Raw genomic sequence first — 17,876 nt, forward strand, 5'->3', positions numbered from 1 at the left:
AATGCATCTTTGCCGCAGAGTAAAGCCTATTAAAACTTTTTCAGAAAAGATATGCACTCCAAATCTCCAAAATTCTTTTTTTTTTTTTGTAGATTGGGCCTGAGCTGAAACCTGCTTGATTGAGAGCATTATTTTCTCTTAGTTAGAATTCAGAAACCTTGCATACAGTAAGATTTTCTATTTAACTTGCATATGAAAGACCTGGCAGACCATTTAATTCCAATTTTTCCTGTTCAGATACGTAATGATGACGCAAAGCAAATTACGTGCTATGCACTACGCTGCAAAAAATATGACTGCTTTCATGTCCCTGAGATTGGCACCACAGTGAAAAGAAGAAGAGATTAGGAAGTGATGCCGTCTCCACCCACAATTTTCAGCTTTTAGAACTAGACGATGTTATACATCAATATGCAATAAGGCCAGATATGTAAAAAAAAATTTACTCTCCTCTTTGCTGCACCCACTTGGTAAATTGTAACTGTCACTTTTACCCACCAGAAGGAAGTTTGCACTCATGACGTTGCACCAATCCAAGATTAACCACGGGCTAAAAAATACCAGCAGTTCTGTTGATGTAGAGTTTGAAGGAAGAGATGTCATGAATAAATTAGCATTGCAAGATCACTTACAGTTGTTTATTCCACTGCTTCAGCTGAAACACACATAGCTAACATATATAAAGTGGCCTAACAGGCTTCTGCCACAGTATGAATTTGTTCTAGAAGCAAAAAAAAAGTATAATTTGGAGACAAAAGAGACCTCCATATCAAATGGAACTGCATACAAATGAACCTTCAGGACTGTGGGGACCTGTCATGACAACCCAGCGCAATAATAATGTGCTGAAATAGAAATGTTCTCAGTTAATTGAATGTAGCAGAGAGTATCAATACTTTCAGCAATATCTAATGAAGTCACGGAGGAGAGCGGGCTAGGGAGCCTTTGTGAAGGAATAGTCTTAGATTATATCTCCTTCTCTCTCCTCCTCACTCTCTCTCTCTTGGCCATTCCTCCTGCTCCAATTTCCTTGCTCATTTTCACTTGCTCTCAGAATTTCGGTTGAATAAATTGGAACAGCTGGTCGCTAATGCATTTCCTGGTTTTGTGTACATGTCAATCTTTTACACAAACCACAATTATTACTGCCTGCAGACGGTCCTAAAATGTGCCTGAGGGGGGAAAAATAAACTGTCAGTGTCCAACAGAAAGTAAAAGTACAAAGCCATCAGATTATTGGGGACGAGGAAAGACAACCCTTCAACGGAACTGGCTGAGCACGAAAATGTTAACAGCATTTAACAGCCAAGTTAACCATCTGCTGAGGGATCACACGCATGGATATATGAGCCTGAGGCTTTGTGAACTCTCTATTTCCCAACCAGTGGTTGACCATGCAGCCTTCTTGGCATTGTAATTCAACATTAAAACTCAATTGGACATTAGTATTAGTTAGGCCTGTCAACATGTTAATTACTGCGCTACATATATGAATATGGAGTGCAATTAACACAGCTGTATTTTGTTTACTTCATGCATGGGTCTGACTATGAGATGGATGTGAAATTTGCCCTTGCCAGAGACAAATTCTCAATAAAGATGGAGACAGACACTTTTGGACACCTCACTTTTTTCAAGCACAAAGAGTGGGAATCAGATTTAGAAACACAAGCTTCACAGCCATTTTTTGCTATTGAAAACCCCTTAATATGTCCAAATATATAAATGTGTTTAGTATATTTTTAAAAATGCTGTTGATAATGTAGGATGGTAGTAGACTAATGGGTAACACAGTCGCCTATGAACCAGAAGACCCAGGTTCAAATCCCACATACTATTGTGTCCCTGAGCAAGACATTTAAACCCTGAGTCCACAGGGGGACTGTCTCTTTAACTACTGGTTGTAAGATGCTCTGGATAAGGGCATCCAATAAATGATGCAAAAGATTGAATAGTTTTGCGGTGTAAAAAATGTACACCTTGTAAATACAAATACATACCAGATATACCAGATAGTGAATATGAACATTGGAGCATCAAAGTCATTTTCCATATCTTGCTCTTGCAACCATGGAAACTTGACCAGGTCTCATTGGCTCATTCACTGGTTTCTCCATAGAGACTCCAACATCACTCCTGGCTCCTGGCCGCTCTCCTGTACCTGTTTCCTGACATCGTTGTGCAGGTTCAGCAGTTATACCCCTCCAGGTAGACTTAGGAACATCGTTTTGATAAGCTGATTGGAAAGGTCGCCACTGCGGTCAAAGCAATAAAGGTCAGTTGTTAAGCAGAATCCCTGCGAGAGTGCAAATAAACACAGGAGACCTCCCTCATTTACTCACGCCTTCAAGCTAATCTTTAATTAACACATCATTAAGACAGACGGTGTCTTACCCAAGGAAACAGCAATTAGAGGAAATAGCACCAGAATACATTCATAACCCTGGACTATCACCAGAGAGGTGCATTTGTCATATTCATATGAACGTTGTAATCTCACAGTGTTTCCACTAGACTGCGATGGCTCCTTATTGCTGGTTAATGCATCTTTAACACATTAAGTAATGATGCAGCCTGTGTGGCAATCTGCTGGAATGAAGAAGCAGCCAATAAGCTTGACTGTCTCCGAGAGAATGTGTGTTTGGTGAAAAAGAGAGGGAACATGTGAGAGAGTGGCAGAAGACGGGGGGATAGGGAGAGAAGCAGCAAGTGTGTTTTGCCGTTCTTCTTTTTTCTAATGGAGACAGATGCATTATGATCGCCGTGGTATGGGCTGCGTTTATGTGATGCGTCAGCAGGGAAGGAGAAAACAGAATGTCTCCTTGAAGGAAGGAGGGAAGGAAAGGGAATTGGCTAATTAGATTAGTTCCTCCCCGACTCGCAGCTGTAAATAATAATCTCTTGTCTGGTACAAACGTGTGCCCTTCAGCGGCGCTGTGTTCTCACTATAACATAAAAACAAGCAGAAGCCATTTTAATCCTCAACTATATGCTTCCTTGAAAAACTGGAGACATGCTGCCTCACCGTGAGGTAGCCTAAAGACAAACCAGCAATAAATGTTGAGTGTGTAATATCACGGAATATCACAGAGCATCATTAAACACTGTTTAGAGGTGTCAATTGAAAAACTCAAAAATGAATTTCATATATTGCAATGCATTCCCTGAATTCATAATTGCAATGAATTCACTCTTAAGACACAAAAACGCTGTAAATTGCATGTCACCTAGTACCAATTTCCACTCACAGACACATCCATTATACATTTCCATTTGAAAATAATGTAAACGCACATGCAAAAGATGCATCATCTAAATGGGCCCTAGAACTCCATCTTTATGTAGCGATTTTCTCTGGCTAGGGTGGATTTTACATTTGTGTCTTAGGAAGTAAACAGGAAGGAAACACATTGCAGCTGCATTAATTAATTGTATTGTGTTACATAGTTATATAATAATCTGAAATATTAACACATTGACAGCCCTAGTCATATTATATTAGATATTGTACTCATAAATTCCAGCTTTTTTTCACACGCTTTGAGAATTTCATAATGATGCCACTAATTTATGGATTTTTATAGGTTAACAAGCTACCTGCCACCAACACATTTAATCTAGTCATATCAGACCAAAAAAAATTACAACAGGTCACAGTAGACCAATGAAACTGTCTCAGCAAACTCACTCACACTTAATTCTGCAGATCAGCCATTTTGTACTTCATGCACAGGCCCTCATCATGGAAAAAGGCACAAAGAAATGCACACAATGTGACTTTTAAGTTAAAAGCGATCAGTCTAGCTATTGAAGAAGGAAGTAGAGCTGCTGTACAGAAGCCAGAGTGCACAGGAGGATGATGGCGACAGTGATCATTGACTTTTGCTTTTCCTATATTTTTGCCGAGAAAATGTGTGATAAATTCAAATTCAAATTCAAATTTTATTTGTCACATACACAGTCATACACGGTATGATGTGCAGTGAAATGCTTTCTGCAACTGCTACAGACCACAGTATTGCAAATGTTGCAAGTAAACAATGAACCAATATGCAAATATTGCAAACATAACCAAGTATTACACTTTTACGTCTTTAACATAAAATATGTGTAACTGGTAGGGTGAAGGTGTGCAAATGAGTTACAGTTTTTTTTTTTACAATGTTTAAAGAAATAGAGAAAGAGCCATAAAAGAAAGAGCAGTAAGGACCTAAAAAGCGCAGTCATTTTGTGCAAAGTGATTTTGTGCAAAGTGATTTTGTGCAAAGTGATTTGTGCAAAGAGTCCAGAGTGATTGAAGGTGAAAGTGCATGAGTTCTATGTACTGTTGTTGAGAGCTTGGACAGCCTGCGGGAAGAAGCTCCTCCTCATTCTCTCTGTGTTGGACTTCAGGGAGCGAAAGCGCTTCCCTGATCGCAGCAGAGAGAAGAGTCCATTGTTGGGGTGGGTGAGGTCCTTCACTATCTTCCTGGCCCTGGTACAGCACCGTTTTCTGTAGATAGATTGAAAGTCAGGGAGCTTGGTACGGATGATTCGTTCGGCTGATCGAACCACCCTCTGTAGGGCTCGCCTGTCCTTCATGGTGCTGTTCCCGAACCAGGTTGAGATATTTCCCATCAGGATGCTCTCTATGGTGCAGGAGTAGAAGTTCCTGAGCACCTTGGAGGGCAGTTTGAAGTCTCTCAGGCGTCTGAGGTGGTAGAGACGCTGCCGGGCCTTTTTCACCACGGTGTTGATGTGACAGGACCATGACAGGTCCTGCGTGATGTTAACACCGAGGTAACGGAAGCTGTCCACTCTCTCCACTGGGCTCCTGTTCATGACAGGGGTCTGGTAGGTCCTCTCCTGCTTGGTACTGAAGTCCACTATTAACTCCTTTGTCTTGCTGACGTTCAGGTGGAGATTGTTCCTCTGGCACCAGATCGCCAGATTTCCAACCTCCTCCAGGTAGGCCGTCTCATCGTTGTCAGAGATCATGCCCACCACGACAGTGTTGTCAGCAAACTTGATGATGGTGGTGGAGTTAGTAGTGGCTGTACAGTCATGGGTGTACAGGGAGTACAGCAGGGGGCTCAAAACACAGCCCTGGGGGGCTCCAGTGCTGAGGGTGATGGAGGTTGAGACATGTCCACCCATCCTTACTGCCTGTGGTCTCCCGGTTAGGAAGTTGGAGATCCACTGACAGAGAGATGAGCTGAGTCCTAGGTGCTCCAGCTTGGTGGTGAGTGTGGAAGGGATTATTATGTTAAATGCTGAACTGTAGTCTATGAAGAGCATTTTAACATAATTTCCCTTCAGAGTGTCCAGGTGGGTGAGTGCAGTATGGAGGAGATGTGATATGGCATCATCTGTGGACCGGTTGGGACGATACGCAAAATGTAGTGGGTCGAGTGTATCTGGTAGTGAAGAAATGATGAAGTCTCTGACCAGCCGTTCAAAGATCAATGACCAGCCGTTCATTGAGTAATGGCCTACCTTCAGGCTGTTCAATGCTGATACTGAAGACTTTTTTTTCTTTTAAAAATTTATAGGTGTTGCCTATTTTCTGGAATTTACGGTAATTGAACATTGGATTTGCTGGATTGCTGTAATTGCTTCATTCAGCTCATCAACCTTCTTAATCAGATTCAGCAACACTTTTCTTTTCTTCTTATTAAGCCTTTCTAAACCAAAGTTTCTTTTAATGTAATTTTATGATTTTCATCTGATTAATGCCTGTTGTAGAGCATAGTGCAATAGAGAGTTCCTGAAACCCCCTTATTTACAATAAAGTTGCTGGCTATGAAGAATTAAGTAATCAACATACTCAATTATAATTCATAGTTGTTCATATTTTAGCTGTATCCGCCTGAAATTGGGATCTACAGTCAATATGAGATCTAGTGAATATTGCTGCAGTTCTACAGCATGAAATTCATGGCATCCTAAAATAGCACAAGTGTTTCCCCCAGGATCCAAAAAGGCCTTTCCACACATTTACCCCAGGCAGTGATCCCTGTATGCCGCAGCTGGGGGTAATGGCTTATGGTTAATGGCATCGGTCTTATACATAATGTCACTTCTAAACAAAATGTAGAGGGGAAGGTCAGAGTTTTGGTTGAAATCAGTTCTTATAGGCGACTAGGGAGCAATTTTCACAGACCAGGCTTCTTGCTGAGCGCCGCACGTCCTAACAGTGTCAGCGCGGCCGAGTAAAGATGGAGCGATAAAGACAAAGCTGGCTATTGGCAAGATCGAATCCCACTGTCTGTTCCAAGCTTCATGAGGAACTCTTTAAAGTGACACTTTTCATCAGCTGGACAGCAGGGTTAACCGTGCAGCTGATTAAACTGAGAGAATTCTGCACTGAAAATGCTCAGGGCGGTTGGTGTTGGGGGCTGAGCACCCATCAAAAATTTAAACAGTCACCTCAGCTGGATACCTGTTGATGGTGGTGGGGTTGGAAAGCAGAGAGGAGCTTAAGATGTGCCTCTCACACTGAGAATCAGCAGGTTTTCTTCAGAGACCGCAACATAGAGCAAAAAAACTGAAGTATTTCTCAAAAAAATTATTTATTGGGATAAATTGCAAAAAAAAATCATAAAAATTATGTGCATTTATGTCTAGAGGTGAGAATGAATATGAATGTGTGGGAAAATAACGTAGAAAAGGGGGAAATGAATAAAAGGTTTACAGTGGGGAACAATGAGGGGCAGCCATATTACAAAGTTGCCCTGAGCTAATGTGATGCCCGGCAGCAGCCGACTGCTGCGCCACTTGCACACACACACACCTACCCTCAGAGACTGAGCACTCCATTGTAAGCCACGCCCACTTGCAACACACCACTTCCTGGTCGCTCGCCTTTAAAACTGCAGGTACGCCCACTAGCTGTGGTCTGTTCTTCACCAGTGTTATGTCGTAGCGTTGGCGTGTGAGTGTACTTTTGTTTTGTTATTCTTGTCGATAAAAATCTGTATTTGAAGCCTGGGTCTGTCACCTGTCACTCCTTCCCCTTGGCATAACAGCTGAGCTGCTCCTAGGGTGAATTTCTGGACTTTTATTAACCATTAATAGTCAGCTTTTCAGAAACCTGTCATAGCTCTACTTATTGGTAATAAGGCAAGTATCTGTGAACTCAGATTATTGGCTGGACATGCAATCACCCCATCAAAAGAGATATTCCGACACGATTATAAAGTTGGCCCAAAGCTCAGCATTGACCTTGTTCGCTAGTATAAGGTAAGAATTTCCTTAGGATTTGTATGAATACATAAAAAAAAACAAGCAAGAACCGTTGAAAAGTGCCCTATATGTATTAAAAAATTGAGCCTTAACAGAAAGCCTTAAGTGTGACACTTGAGGTGATGACAGTTTCACTTATGCAACAGCAAAGCATTGATGAGTACACTCATTAAGTCTGTGAAGACATTCATTTAAAACTCTGAAATGTTTAAGTATTGGCAGTTCTTTGAAACTCATCTCACCACTGTGTAACTTCTTTATTATTACTTTTATGTGTATTCAAATGAAATACATATTACATTTGTGTACAAGGCTGAGTGAAAAAGTACCATGTCACAGCCTTGCATCCAATGAATATTTACAAGGCACTGCTTCAGACTCCCTTACAAGCCAGACATCCAAAAGGTCACCACGATCCACTTGAAAGGTACTTATACATATTTTGCGAAATGAAGAAAGTGCAGGTTTCTACATGCCATCGGATGAGATGCCGTAGGACACTTCTGTGCGTTTTTTACATAAAACACAATAAAAACAGAGGGCCCGGCCTTGCGTGCAAAATGGAGCACAGGCGCAATCCTGCCGGAGTGTGTCCTCAAAGAAAGAACAAATATTGCAAACTACAAAGGCCTGCAAGCCAGCTGTCAGAACCAATGAGAGCTAATCACTATTGAAGAGAAATGCAGCCACAGCACAGGAAATCTTTGCATCGACATGCGTTTGCAGAGAAACACACAGTGTGTCCAGACGAAACGCTCTCCCCTCATTTCCATTTGCCAAAATGAGGCTACAATGTATTTCTGATCGAAAAAAGGAGGGAAAGGGCTAAGTGCGCAATGGATCCTGGCGTCTCTCTCTCTCAAAATGATTTATGGACTTGAAATTTCCCTATGCACTATTTCTTTGCCGATAATAGGAAAATACAGCAATAAATCTGGAAATGTCAGGTAATTTTGTTATCACCTTGTCGGGGTATCCAAATACATTATCTGCTGAAGAAGCGTGCGGCAGAGACGAGTGCGCACCAAATATCGCCTGGGTCAAAGGTTAACTCAAAAGGGGCGTAGCAATCAAAATCACAATTACCCTTTCCCATCTGGCCCAAATGATTATCATTTGGAAATATGCAACACTCTACTGCCTTTTATTTAGATGAGGGAGGGTAAAAATCTAATTTCTGGAGAAATAATTGCAGAATCGATTTGGGGGAGAACAATACCCACTGTTTTAGCTTAACTGTAGCCTTTGCAAGAAAAAAAATTAATTAAAAGGCAGGGAAATGATGTCACTTCCTGTGAGTGTAAAGTACTGTCAAGAATGACTACCAGGATTATATGTGTTGGTGTGTGAGCTCTTGGCCCGAGGCATGGGTTAATCATCATGACCCCGCCTTCGGCCTCTCTACAGCCATGGCAACTCAGGTACAGGCCATTTAGTGAGGTGAAAGCCGAGGTGAAGGGCGTTTGGTTGCTATGGCAATCAGCACATCAGCCTTTATTTCCATGGACTGGAACACTCTGTATGGTTGCGCCGAGCCTGAGAGAAACATCAGTAATATTTCCTTTTGCTATTTATATACTTAGATGTGGTCTTTTACTATAGTGCTGTAAAGATGATTAGTGATTTATTGCTGTCAGAATATTTAAGACATAACCCACAAGAGGAAGAGCTATACCATGAGAAATGTGATGCTGCAGTCTCAAGCACATCAGCAATATCTGCTGCATATCACAAGCTCAAGTTTGTTTCTGCAATTACAAACTCAGTTTAGGTTCAGGTTTATTTATGGTTTCAGTGATAACTATAATGTTTTAACGGCTTAACCCCTTCTTACAGAAACAGGTCCCTGGCACGTCCTAGAGATGTTAAGGGATTAATAAACTCTAGATTCAGCTTCCATGCTGAAACTGTTCCATATGTCTTGTACAGATGTACTGTCGTTTCGGAAGATAACTGCTAAAGAATCGGGAAAACGAAGCTATTCTTACTGATAATGCTGTCCTTGCTGCAAAGGGCATTTCTCCATGCTTTCTTTCTTCTCACACACACACACACACACACACACACACACACACACACATTAAATCCAAAGCAACATGAAGCCAAGGCACGTGTTAGGATCTTTAGCTCATTTGTCTCTTTTTCACTCCATGTCCCTGTCTCCAAAGGGGGTGTCTGTTTGAGGAATGTGCTATGGTCGGGCAGCCTAATTTGCATGATGAACCAAACACGTCTTATTTATTTATTTACTCACTTACTTACTAACTTATTTATGTACCTACCTCTCACCCTCACCGCCACCACTCCGCCCCCACCCCAACCCAGGAAGCGGATCCCCATTACATGCGTTCAGGCTCGAGAGCCCATTAGCAGCTTGCGGAGATGCTTCGGCTAACAGCCAGCGCCGCTGCACCTGTAAAAAACGGGGGGGGTGAGAAGTTCGTAATCAATCCATCACATGCCATCTCACCATCATACTCCACAACACGGACACAGAGGGCACGCTGTCACAGGAAGCAAGTGCTTGTCGCTCGCACGTCGAAAATTGGTTGGATGAGAACGTACCGTATCTTAAAAACAAGCATCCTTGACACCCTTTCAATTACCCCACTTTATCTGTGAACACTAGACGTTCAATCCAGTGACCCGGCAAAGGAGTAACGTCTGAGGGAATAATATGTGAAGATAACAAAGGCTGAAAAAAAAAAAAGAAGAAATACATGGACATTTCATGAAGCGCAGAACTTTCTAATTAAAGTTTTTACTTAAGGCCTCCCTTTCTTGATATTCCGTAGTGCGTACTGCAACCTCATCAAATCGGGTGGATCTAATGAGAAAAATTCTTCATGGTGCAGAGAGGAAGAGTGTGTGGTATTTAATGATGCTCTGATCCTCGGTGAAGGTGTATTATGGCGTCGGACGGAGGCATTAGTTCTCATTTCCTAAAAAAAGGTTCTTCCATAATTGACACAAGTGAAGCAAGTATGATGTATATGTGCTATTACCTCTACATTATCTTATCGCATCAGTGACTGCCTTTGTGTGTGTGTGTGTGTGTGTGTGTGTGTACGCGTGCGTGTTCTCGAGCTTGTGCACAGTAATTAATTGTCACTTGTCAAATTACGGTGCTTTGCCATTAGGCTCCATCTATGCTTGAAATGCAGAGCGGCTGAAAAAAAAAAACATCTCTCGTTCACTCCGTTGTGAAATGATCACACCAGATGTGTTCATGGGAACTCAAATGTGGGATTCTTTTTTTAGATAAAAAATATTTGTAGCATAGGTAGACTGCATTAAAACCCATCATGCCATGTTTTCTGCAGCATTTTAGACATTTTAAGAAGGTTTTTATTTTTTTTCAGGGCGCTCTCGGCCTCATGGCTTTGGTCGATAGTGAATCTGTTTCAGTGTAATGATGTTCTCGCTTCACATGGTGGTTTGCCACTTGGCCCTCTGTTGTTCTTTCCTCCTGAACATCTTGTTATCTGGATTGGTGGCAATGGCTGTGACTGAAGTAAGCTAAAAGATTAATTGGACACTGCAAAGTTCTTATGGCTTGTGGCAGTTCAGTGCACATCTATCAATAATGCAAGTGCCTATATGTGAGGAATTCCCTTTGATAGAAGCAATCAATGGACAATCAGCGTAGCTTTACAATGAGGGGGTTGGGGGTGTGTTGTCTGGCAGTCATCAAACATTATACACCATAGCCATTCATCCATCCCTTCTTCTTCTTGAAACATGCAAGCTGTGCAAAGATGGGAGACGGGAGCGCAGCGAATCTTCGACGGTCACATGGGTGGGCAGAAACGAGTTTGCTTTAATAAGAAGAATGTGCCACGATCAAAAATTCTCTTTTCAATCTCATTTTGTTTATTGTCCGCATAGTAAATAAAGAGTTGTGCATTGTGGTCGGTGGTGTTTGAAGATGGTGCCTCTATGCTGATCTACTGATCATATGACCAAAGCATTCCCTTTCAACCCCCACCAGGGGCTGCCTTTCATGCTTTAAACATAAATAAAAACCCCACAAACCCTTCCACTGGCCGAGTGTAAAGTCCAAAATACCACAATAATAATCAGTTGTAAATAAGTGATGTCACGATGCTGTTTCTTCACTGCACTTTTTGACTTTTGGAAGTTTACTTGACAAGTTAAAGTCTCATCTGCGCTGCCGTCGGGGGAGAGCCGTGCACGTCAGCATGCTGAAATCGGCAGGGCCGGGTATGATAATAATGGCCGTGTTTGAATTCACATCTTTTGTTTGTCGGCGTCTAAGAGGAGCCGGGTGAGTGGCGTGTGAACAGCTGATTAACTCTCGCCTCTGTGTTCTTCTCCCCCTGTGCTCCGTGTTCTGAATTGGGGCGAACTTCAGGTGGATTTGTTGATGTAATCCCCATATTAGTGCCACTTCATTTGAGGTCTATATTCTAATCCCAGGTAGCAGTTACATTTAATGAATCTCCAGTGCCCCGCCTCCCTGTGCAAACTGAGACTACGTAGTGCCCCCAGAGGGAGAGGAAGAGCGAGAAGGAGAGATGATTATGAGTGGAAGGGAGAAGGAGAGCGAGCGAGAGTGAGGGAGGGAGGGTGGTGTTATACTGCCATCTGCTGTTATTCTGTCGAGTCTCTAGGCCACCGACAGTTCAGGAACTGGTGTAATCTGGCCACGACTAGCGTTACTGAACTTGTGTTTACTGGGCTTTCAGAAAAAAAAAATTATTTGGTCATTTTACCCGATTAAGTACATTTGTCCAAATGTGTGCAGTGCAATTTTTAACATGGCAGGACAGGTTCTCTTTGAAGAATATATATATTTTCCAAGACCTCATCCTCAAGGCGAAATCATGTTTTTGTTTTTGTAATATAATGTATTTTTGTTTTATTTATTTTTTTATACATGAATGGCTCTGAATGTGTCACATCCATACGAAATATCCAATGGGTTCGTAATCTCTGTACAAGCTACCTTGATATATTTTATATGTTACTGAAAGGCTATTGTAAAGTAGCCCTTCAGTAACATTGGACATTGGACATCAAAGCTGATTTTGTTTGAACATTTTGACAAACAAATCTGGACAATAATATTTCATGGTTTGTCACAGTGGACGTTTTAGACAGTCCAAATGTGAACTGAACAAAAGTGCATGAGAATAGATGGCTGTGTAACAGTGACAGTGGATTACAAATGAATCTCATTACAGCAATTTAAATCTAATTTAGACAAAATGTATTTTTCTGTTCCACTTTCTTTTCATTGATCTGGTAATTTTGCAGCCGGACACTACAAACAAAATGACCAATATGTTGGCCCTTGTCCCATCAAGTTCTTTTTTTCTTACTAGTAAAAAATGTGGACTTTGTTTTCATAAATATATTATGTTTCAGTTCAACGTTTCAATCTGAGTGCAAGATCTTTTGCTTAAGAAGATAAATGTCTGGTCATTCTGTGCTTCAATCTAAGCACCTCCAGTCCTCAAGTTCTCTGCCGAAGGTTCATGGGTGAAGTCAAATGTGGTGTTGCCTCTCAATTACCTTGAAATCAGCTCTGTCATGTCATCTATTCTAATGTGAGCATTAAAAGAGGACTTAAAAAGAGGTGAAAAACTCTGTTTGCTCAGTCGAAGAAGAGAAACAGATTTATTCTGAGGACCCATCCTACAGAGAGCAGATTAGACTCTCTTATGACATGCCTGGTCCATGACATATTCAATGTGGATGTAACGGCCATCACTTTTCACAACTACACAAATAATGAGAGGACTAATTATGAGCTGGTATAATCAGAGGCACTGTGGCCATGGGGCAGAGTTTTATCAGGTCATTCAAATCCTTTGAGAAGGACAGTCGACGTAAAATGGAAATAAAGCCCATTTTCACACTAGCTTAACAATGACTTTATGATATTAGCAGTCCCATGAATGACCTTTTAGTCAAAATGACTAGGTATTGCATGTGTGGTTCCTTCATCAGACACTTGGACAGAGCAGAAGAAGGAATTCATTATGAATGATTGCTTGGGTTTAGCTGAACAACTGCAATCCCATCCTGTTTGTTAAAGTAAAAGCTCATACATTTGTAGGCCTTTATAGTACAAATGATGCTATTAATAAGGGTTCACCTACATCAAGGCTCACCAATCCTGGGTTTACTATCATTTAGCAGTTCTTGAGTTGACATATTTGCTTTAGAAATTCTGATCTTGTTTTACAAGTATGGTCCTCACATGTGGCCACATGTATCCAGATCCCCAGTATTTTCGACTACTGGTTGATTAAATGCTGATCTAGTTCAGGGAAGAAAAACAATCAATGGTCTGTTACACTGAAGAGGAAAAGCACCTTCATATTATGGTGGCTCAGCATTTAGGATGACCCATAGTTTTAGTGTTTGCTAATAAAATGACCAGATAAATGTTTCCTAATGATGTAGGAAACTCCTGAATACAATTTATAAATTCCTCATTCCTGTTTGCCATCTGTATATTCATCATGATGTACAATCAATTACATACATGAATGATTTATTTTTCATGCAATTCATCATGCCTACATTCATATTCTAAGCATGCTTAACAATGCATTTCTGAAAAGCAACATTCACCTCAATTCTACTGAGATGCCTGCTCTGTATGTTTATTTCTCTCTTTTTCAGGGTGATGGCATGAAAGCACGTTTTAACAAGTGTGCACGAATGGGCTGTTGCCATGCATACAGTGTGTTGTCTATAAATTACAGTACTGGAACAAACCGTGATAATTGGGAGAGCAATTAAGGGAGTATTGTCTTGTTGTCAGTCTTTATTGGAGGCAAAATTATGCTTAATCACTTACATTTGGGCTCACATAGCAGATGAGCATGATACGGTCAGTTTGACCTTCCTCTGCTCAGCCAGTGCTGATGAATTCATTCAGGAGTAACTGTAGACCACCGGGGATGGTGCTAATAATGCTCATCACCTTGGTAACACCCTTTAATCAAACTATTCTAATGCAACCAAAAAAGGAGGACTTAAAAATAGGAGAAAACTCTGATTGCTCAGCCGAAGAAGAGAAACAGATTTATTCTGAGGACCCATCCTACAGAGAGCAGATTAGACTCTCTGATGACATGCCTGGTCCATGACATATTCAATGTGGATGTAACGGCCATCACTTTTCACAACTACACAAATAATGAGAGGACTAATTATGAGCTGGTATAATCAGAGGCACTGTGGCCTTGGGGCAGAGTTTTATCAGGCCATTCAAATGCTTTGAGAAGGACAGTTGACGTAAAATGGAAATAAAGCCCATTTTGACTCCATCTTAACAATGACTTTATGATATTAGCAGTCCCATTAATTACCTTTTAGCCGAGTTTACCAGGTATTGCATGTGTGGTTCCTTCATCGGACACTTGGACAGAGCAGAAGAAGGAATTCATTATGAATGATTGCTTGGGTTTAGCTGAACAACTACAATCCCATCCTGTTTGTTAAAGTAAAAGCCCATTCATTTGTAGGCCATTACTGTTCAAATGATGCTTTTAATAAGGGTTCACCTACAGCAGGGCTCACCAACCCTGGGTTTACTATCATTTAGCAGTTCTTGAGTTGACATATTTGCTTAAAATATTCTGATCTTGTTTTACTAGTATGGTCCTCACATTTGGCCACATGTATCCAGATCCCCAGTATTTTCGACTTTTTTCTTCTCTGAACTAGATCAGCATTTAATCAATCAATGGTCCGTTACACTGAAGAGGAAAAGCGGCTTCATATTATGGTGGCTCAGCATTTAGAATGACCCGTGGTTTAACTGTTCGCTAATGAAATGACCAGATAAATGTTTCCTAATGATGTAGGAAACTCCTGAATACCATTTATAAATTCCTCATTCCTGTTCGCCATCTGTATATTCATCATGATGTACAATCAATTACATACATGAATGATTTATTTTTCATGCAATTAATCATGCCTACATTCACATTCTAAGCATGCTGAATAATGCCTTGGTGAAAAGCAACATTCACCTCAATTCTATTGAGATGTCTGTGTGTTTTAATTCTCTCTTTCTTAGGGTGATGGCATGAAAGCACGTTTTAACAAGTGTGCACGAATGGGCTGTTGCCATGCATACAGTGTGTTGTCTATAAATTACAGTACTGGAACAAATCGTGATAATTGGGACGGCAATTAAGGGAGTATTGTCTTGTTGTCAGTCTTTATTGGAGGCAAAATTACGCTTAATCACTTTCATTTGGGCTCACATAGCAGATGAGCATGATAAGGTCAGTTTGACCTTCCTCTGCTCAGCCAGTGCTGATGAATTCATTCAGGAGTAACTGTAGACCACCGGGGATGGTGCTAATAATGCTCATCACCTTGGTAACACCCTTTAATCAAACACAACGCAACTTAAAAATATGAATTATTAAAGATTTGTCTCAAATGTTTTGTGTATTTGATGATTAGACTAATTAAAATGGGACAGGCATGTCCATTACCGATGACTGTGCTTTGTGTCAGTGTCCATTTTGCAGCTTTGTGACGGCTTAAGAGTTATACAAGGTGAAACTTGGTACTCATGCTGCTTGAAAGTCAGACATTGACTCACTCAGACAATATGAGGCATGGTGGTGCGGCTGTTTACCTGAGACGATTTTTAAAAAGCTTGTTTGCACCGCAGAGCTATACTAGATGTCTGCTACATCCAGACTAATTCAGTTCACTGGTATTAACATGCTGAGCCCGTAGGCACCTTCCAATCAATGGGCAAGTTCAGGAACAACCTCAGACACAGGGCTCCAAATCTGAATTCGCTTTCATGTGGACAGTACAGGATTTTTTTTTGTTTTTTTTTATAGTATAGAAAACTGCTATTTTTACTTCCACTTCAACATAATGGCTATATAATGCCTGCCTCTTTTTTTATCGGAGACCGCTACTCACTGATTGAATTGTCAACGTGACTCAGGTGACACTGCTGACAAACCCGCCAGCCTAACGATTTTGTTGCCACAGATACAGTCCTGACTGCTGAGATTAAAGTGTGAACAAAGTGGCTGTAACACTCTACATTTTCTGTGCCCTTGGTGCCCTGCTCTTTCCGCGAAACAACAAAGTGGCAGCAGAAGGGGAGGACGTTGGTGTGAGCGTGCATGTATGTGCCTTATTGTCATTTCATTTAATGGTTTGATTGTTGTCCATGCATGGGTCAGACTGTCCACTTTACTGGTCTTCTGTCCATGTTGACCAGACGTAGTCTGCTGTGTGGTCTCCAGAACCACATTATGTGGTATCAGGTGTTGTCTAGGTCCATGGTGGTGGGTGGATAAAATTACAAAAAGGGGCCAGATGTACATCCCTAATATGATATTCAGTCTTCATATGCAATTTACAAGCAGTAAGCTGCTTAGATTTCTACTGAGCAAAGCTGCAACATGCTTTCTATCAAAGACCCCGTGTCCTGTATCCTTTCCGCACATATTCCTGATAAACAAGAAAATGTCCAGAGCTGCAATAGCTATTCATATGGAAAAAAGTGTGTCGGCAATGCTATGTGGAAGCAACAAGGATTCCTCTGTGATAAACACAGCTCTTATTATCACTCGATCCCTGTAAGCGCCAGGGGAAATTTGGTTGTTAGAGGCTTGACGTTTTGCGGTAAACAAAAAGATTGCACCCAAGTCACCAGAGCTAATTTTCAGGAACGCTGCTGCAATAGTTTAATTGGGGTTGTCAGCTCAAACCAGGGAGATTACAAACTCTGTATTTCATTCTGTCCAGTTGTTATTGTTTCTAAAGAACCATCTTTCTGAAGATTGTCTGCATAATCAAATGTGTAAAATGCAACAAGTGCATACGGCCTGGCGTTCGTTTACCATGGTATTACAGGAACAGGTAACAGGCAGCAAACATACTGATCATTTGATCCCATTTTTCCAAAGCTTTTGTGTCTTTTCTGTTCGGCATTGTACCGAGTCACACTGAAAAACGGATATATTACGAATAACGAGAGTGGCAGATTGGTGTTCAGAGGCTCAGGTTTCTTTTTCTTTTTCCTGCCCACCCCGCCTTGGTCTGTTCTGCTCATGCTGTGTCCAGACAGCTGGCCAGTTTGCTTGTGTTTTGATAGAACAGCATATTTGTGATCTTCCTTTTTTTTTCTCTCCTTCTTCTATGTTTACTCCTCCTCTGTCCGGTCAGAGGTCATGGTCGGTCGCAGCATGTGTGATTATGCGTGATTATCACCCGGGACACAGCAGCGAGCGACCACACCATTATGCAGCTGCCGAAGTGGAAAACGGGGGCAGCGGTTCGGCGTCCTGCCACGCTTCTGCCGGCTGCACAGATGCACCGTAATGATTAATCTAGCCCACACACACACACACACACACTCACATATGGCCCGTCACTCTCCTTCCTCATCTCGTCTATTTTTCAGGTAAAGGCCAGTGCTAATTAACTACAAGTGATGTTAAGGTGTAGGGCGGACCACACAGTTGGCCATATGGTAAAAAATAAACACAGTTTAGACGGGCGGGCGGTGTGGGTCGCACGAATCCTGCCAGCTCAGGGAAAAATAGATAAAGTGTTAAACAAAGTCAGTCAAATAGCTGAGCCAACAAGAAGCCCTCCAGTCACCTTGTGCCTGTCCTTCTGCA

This window comes from Denticeps clupeoides, chromosome 5 (genome assembly GCF_900700375.1).
Source record: "Denticeps clupeoides chromosome 5, fDenClu1.1, whole genome shotgun sequence".
NCBI classification, from domain to species: Eukaryota; Metazoa; Chordata; class Actinopteri; order Clupeiformes; family Denticipitidae; genus Denticeps; species Denticeps clupeoides.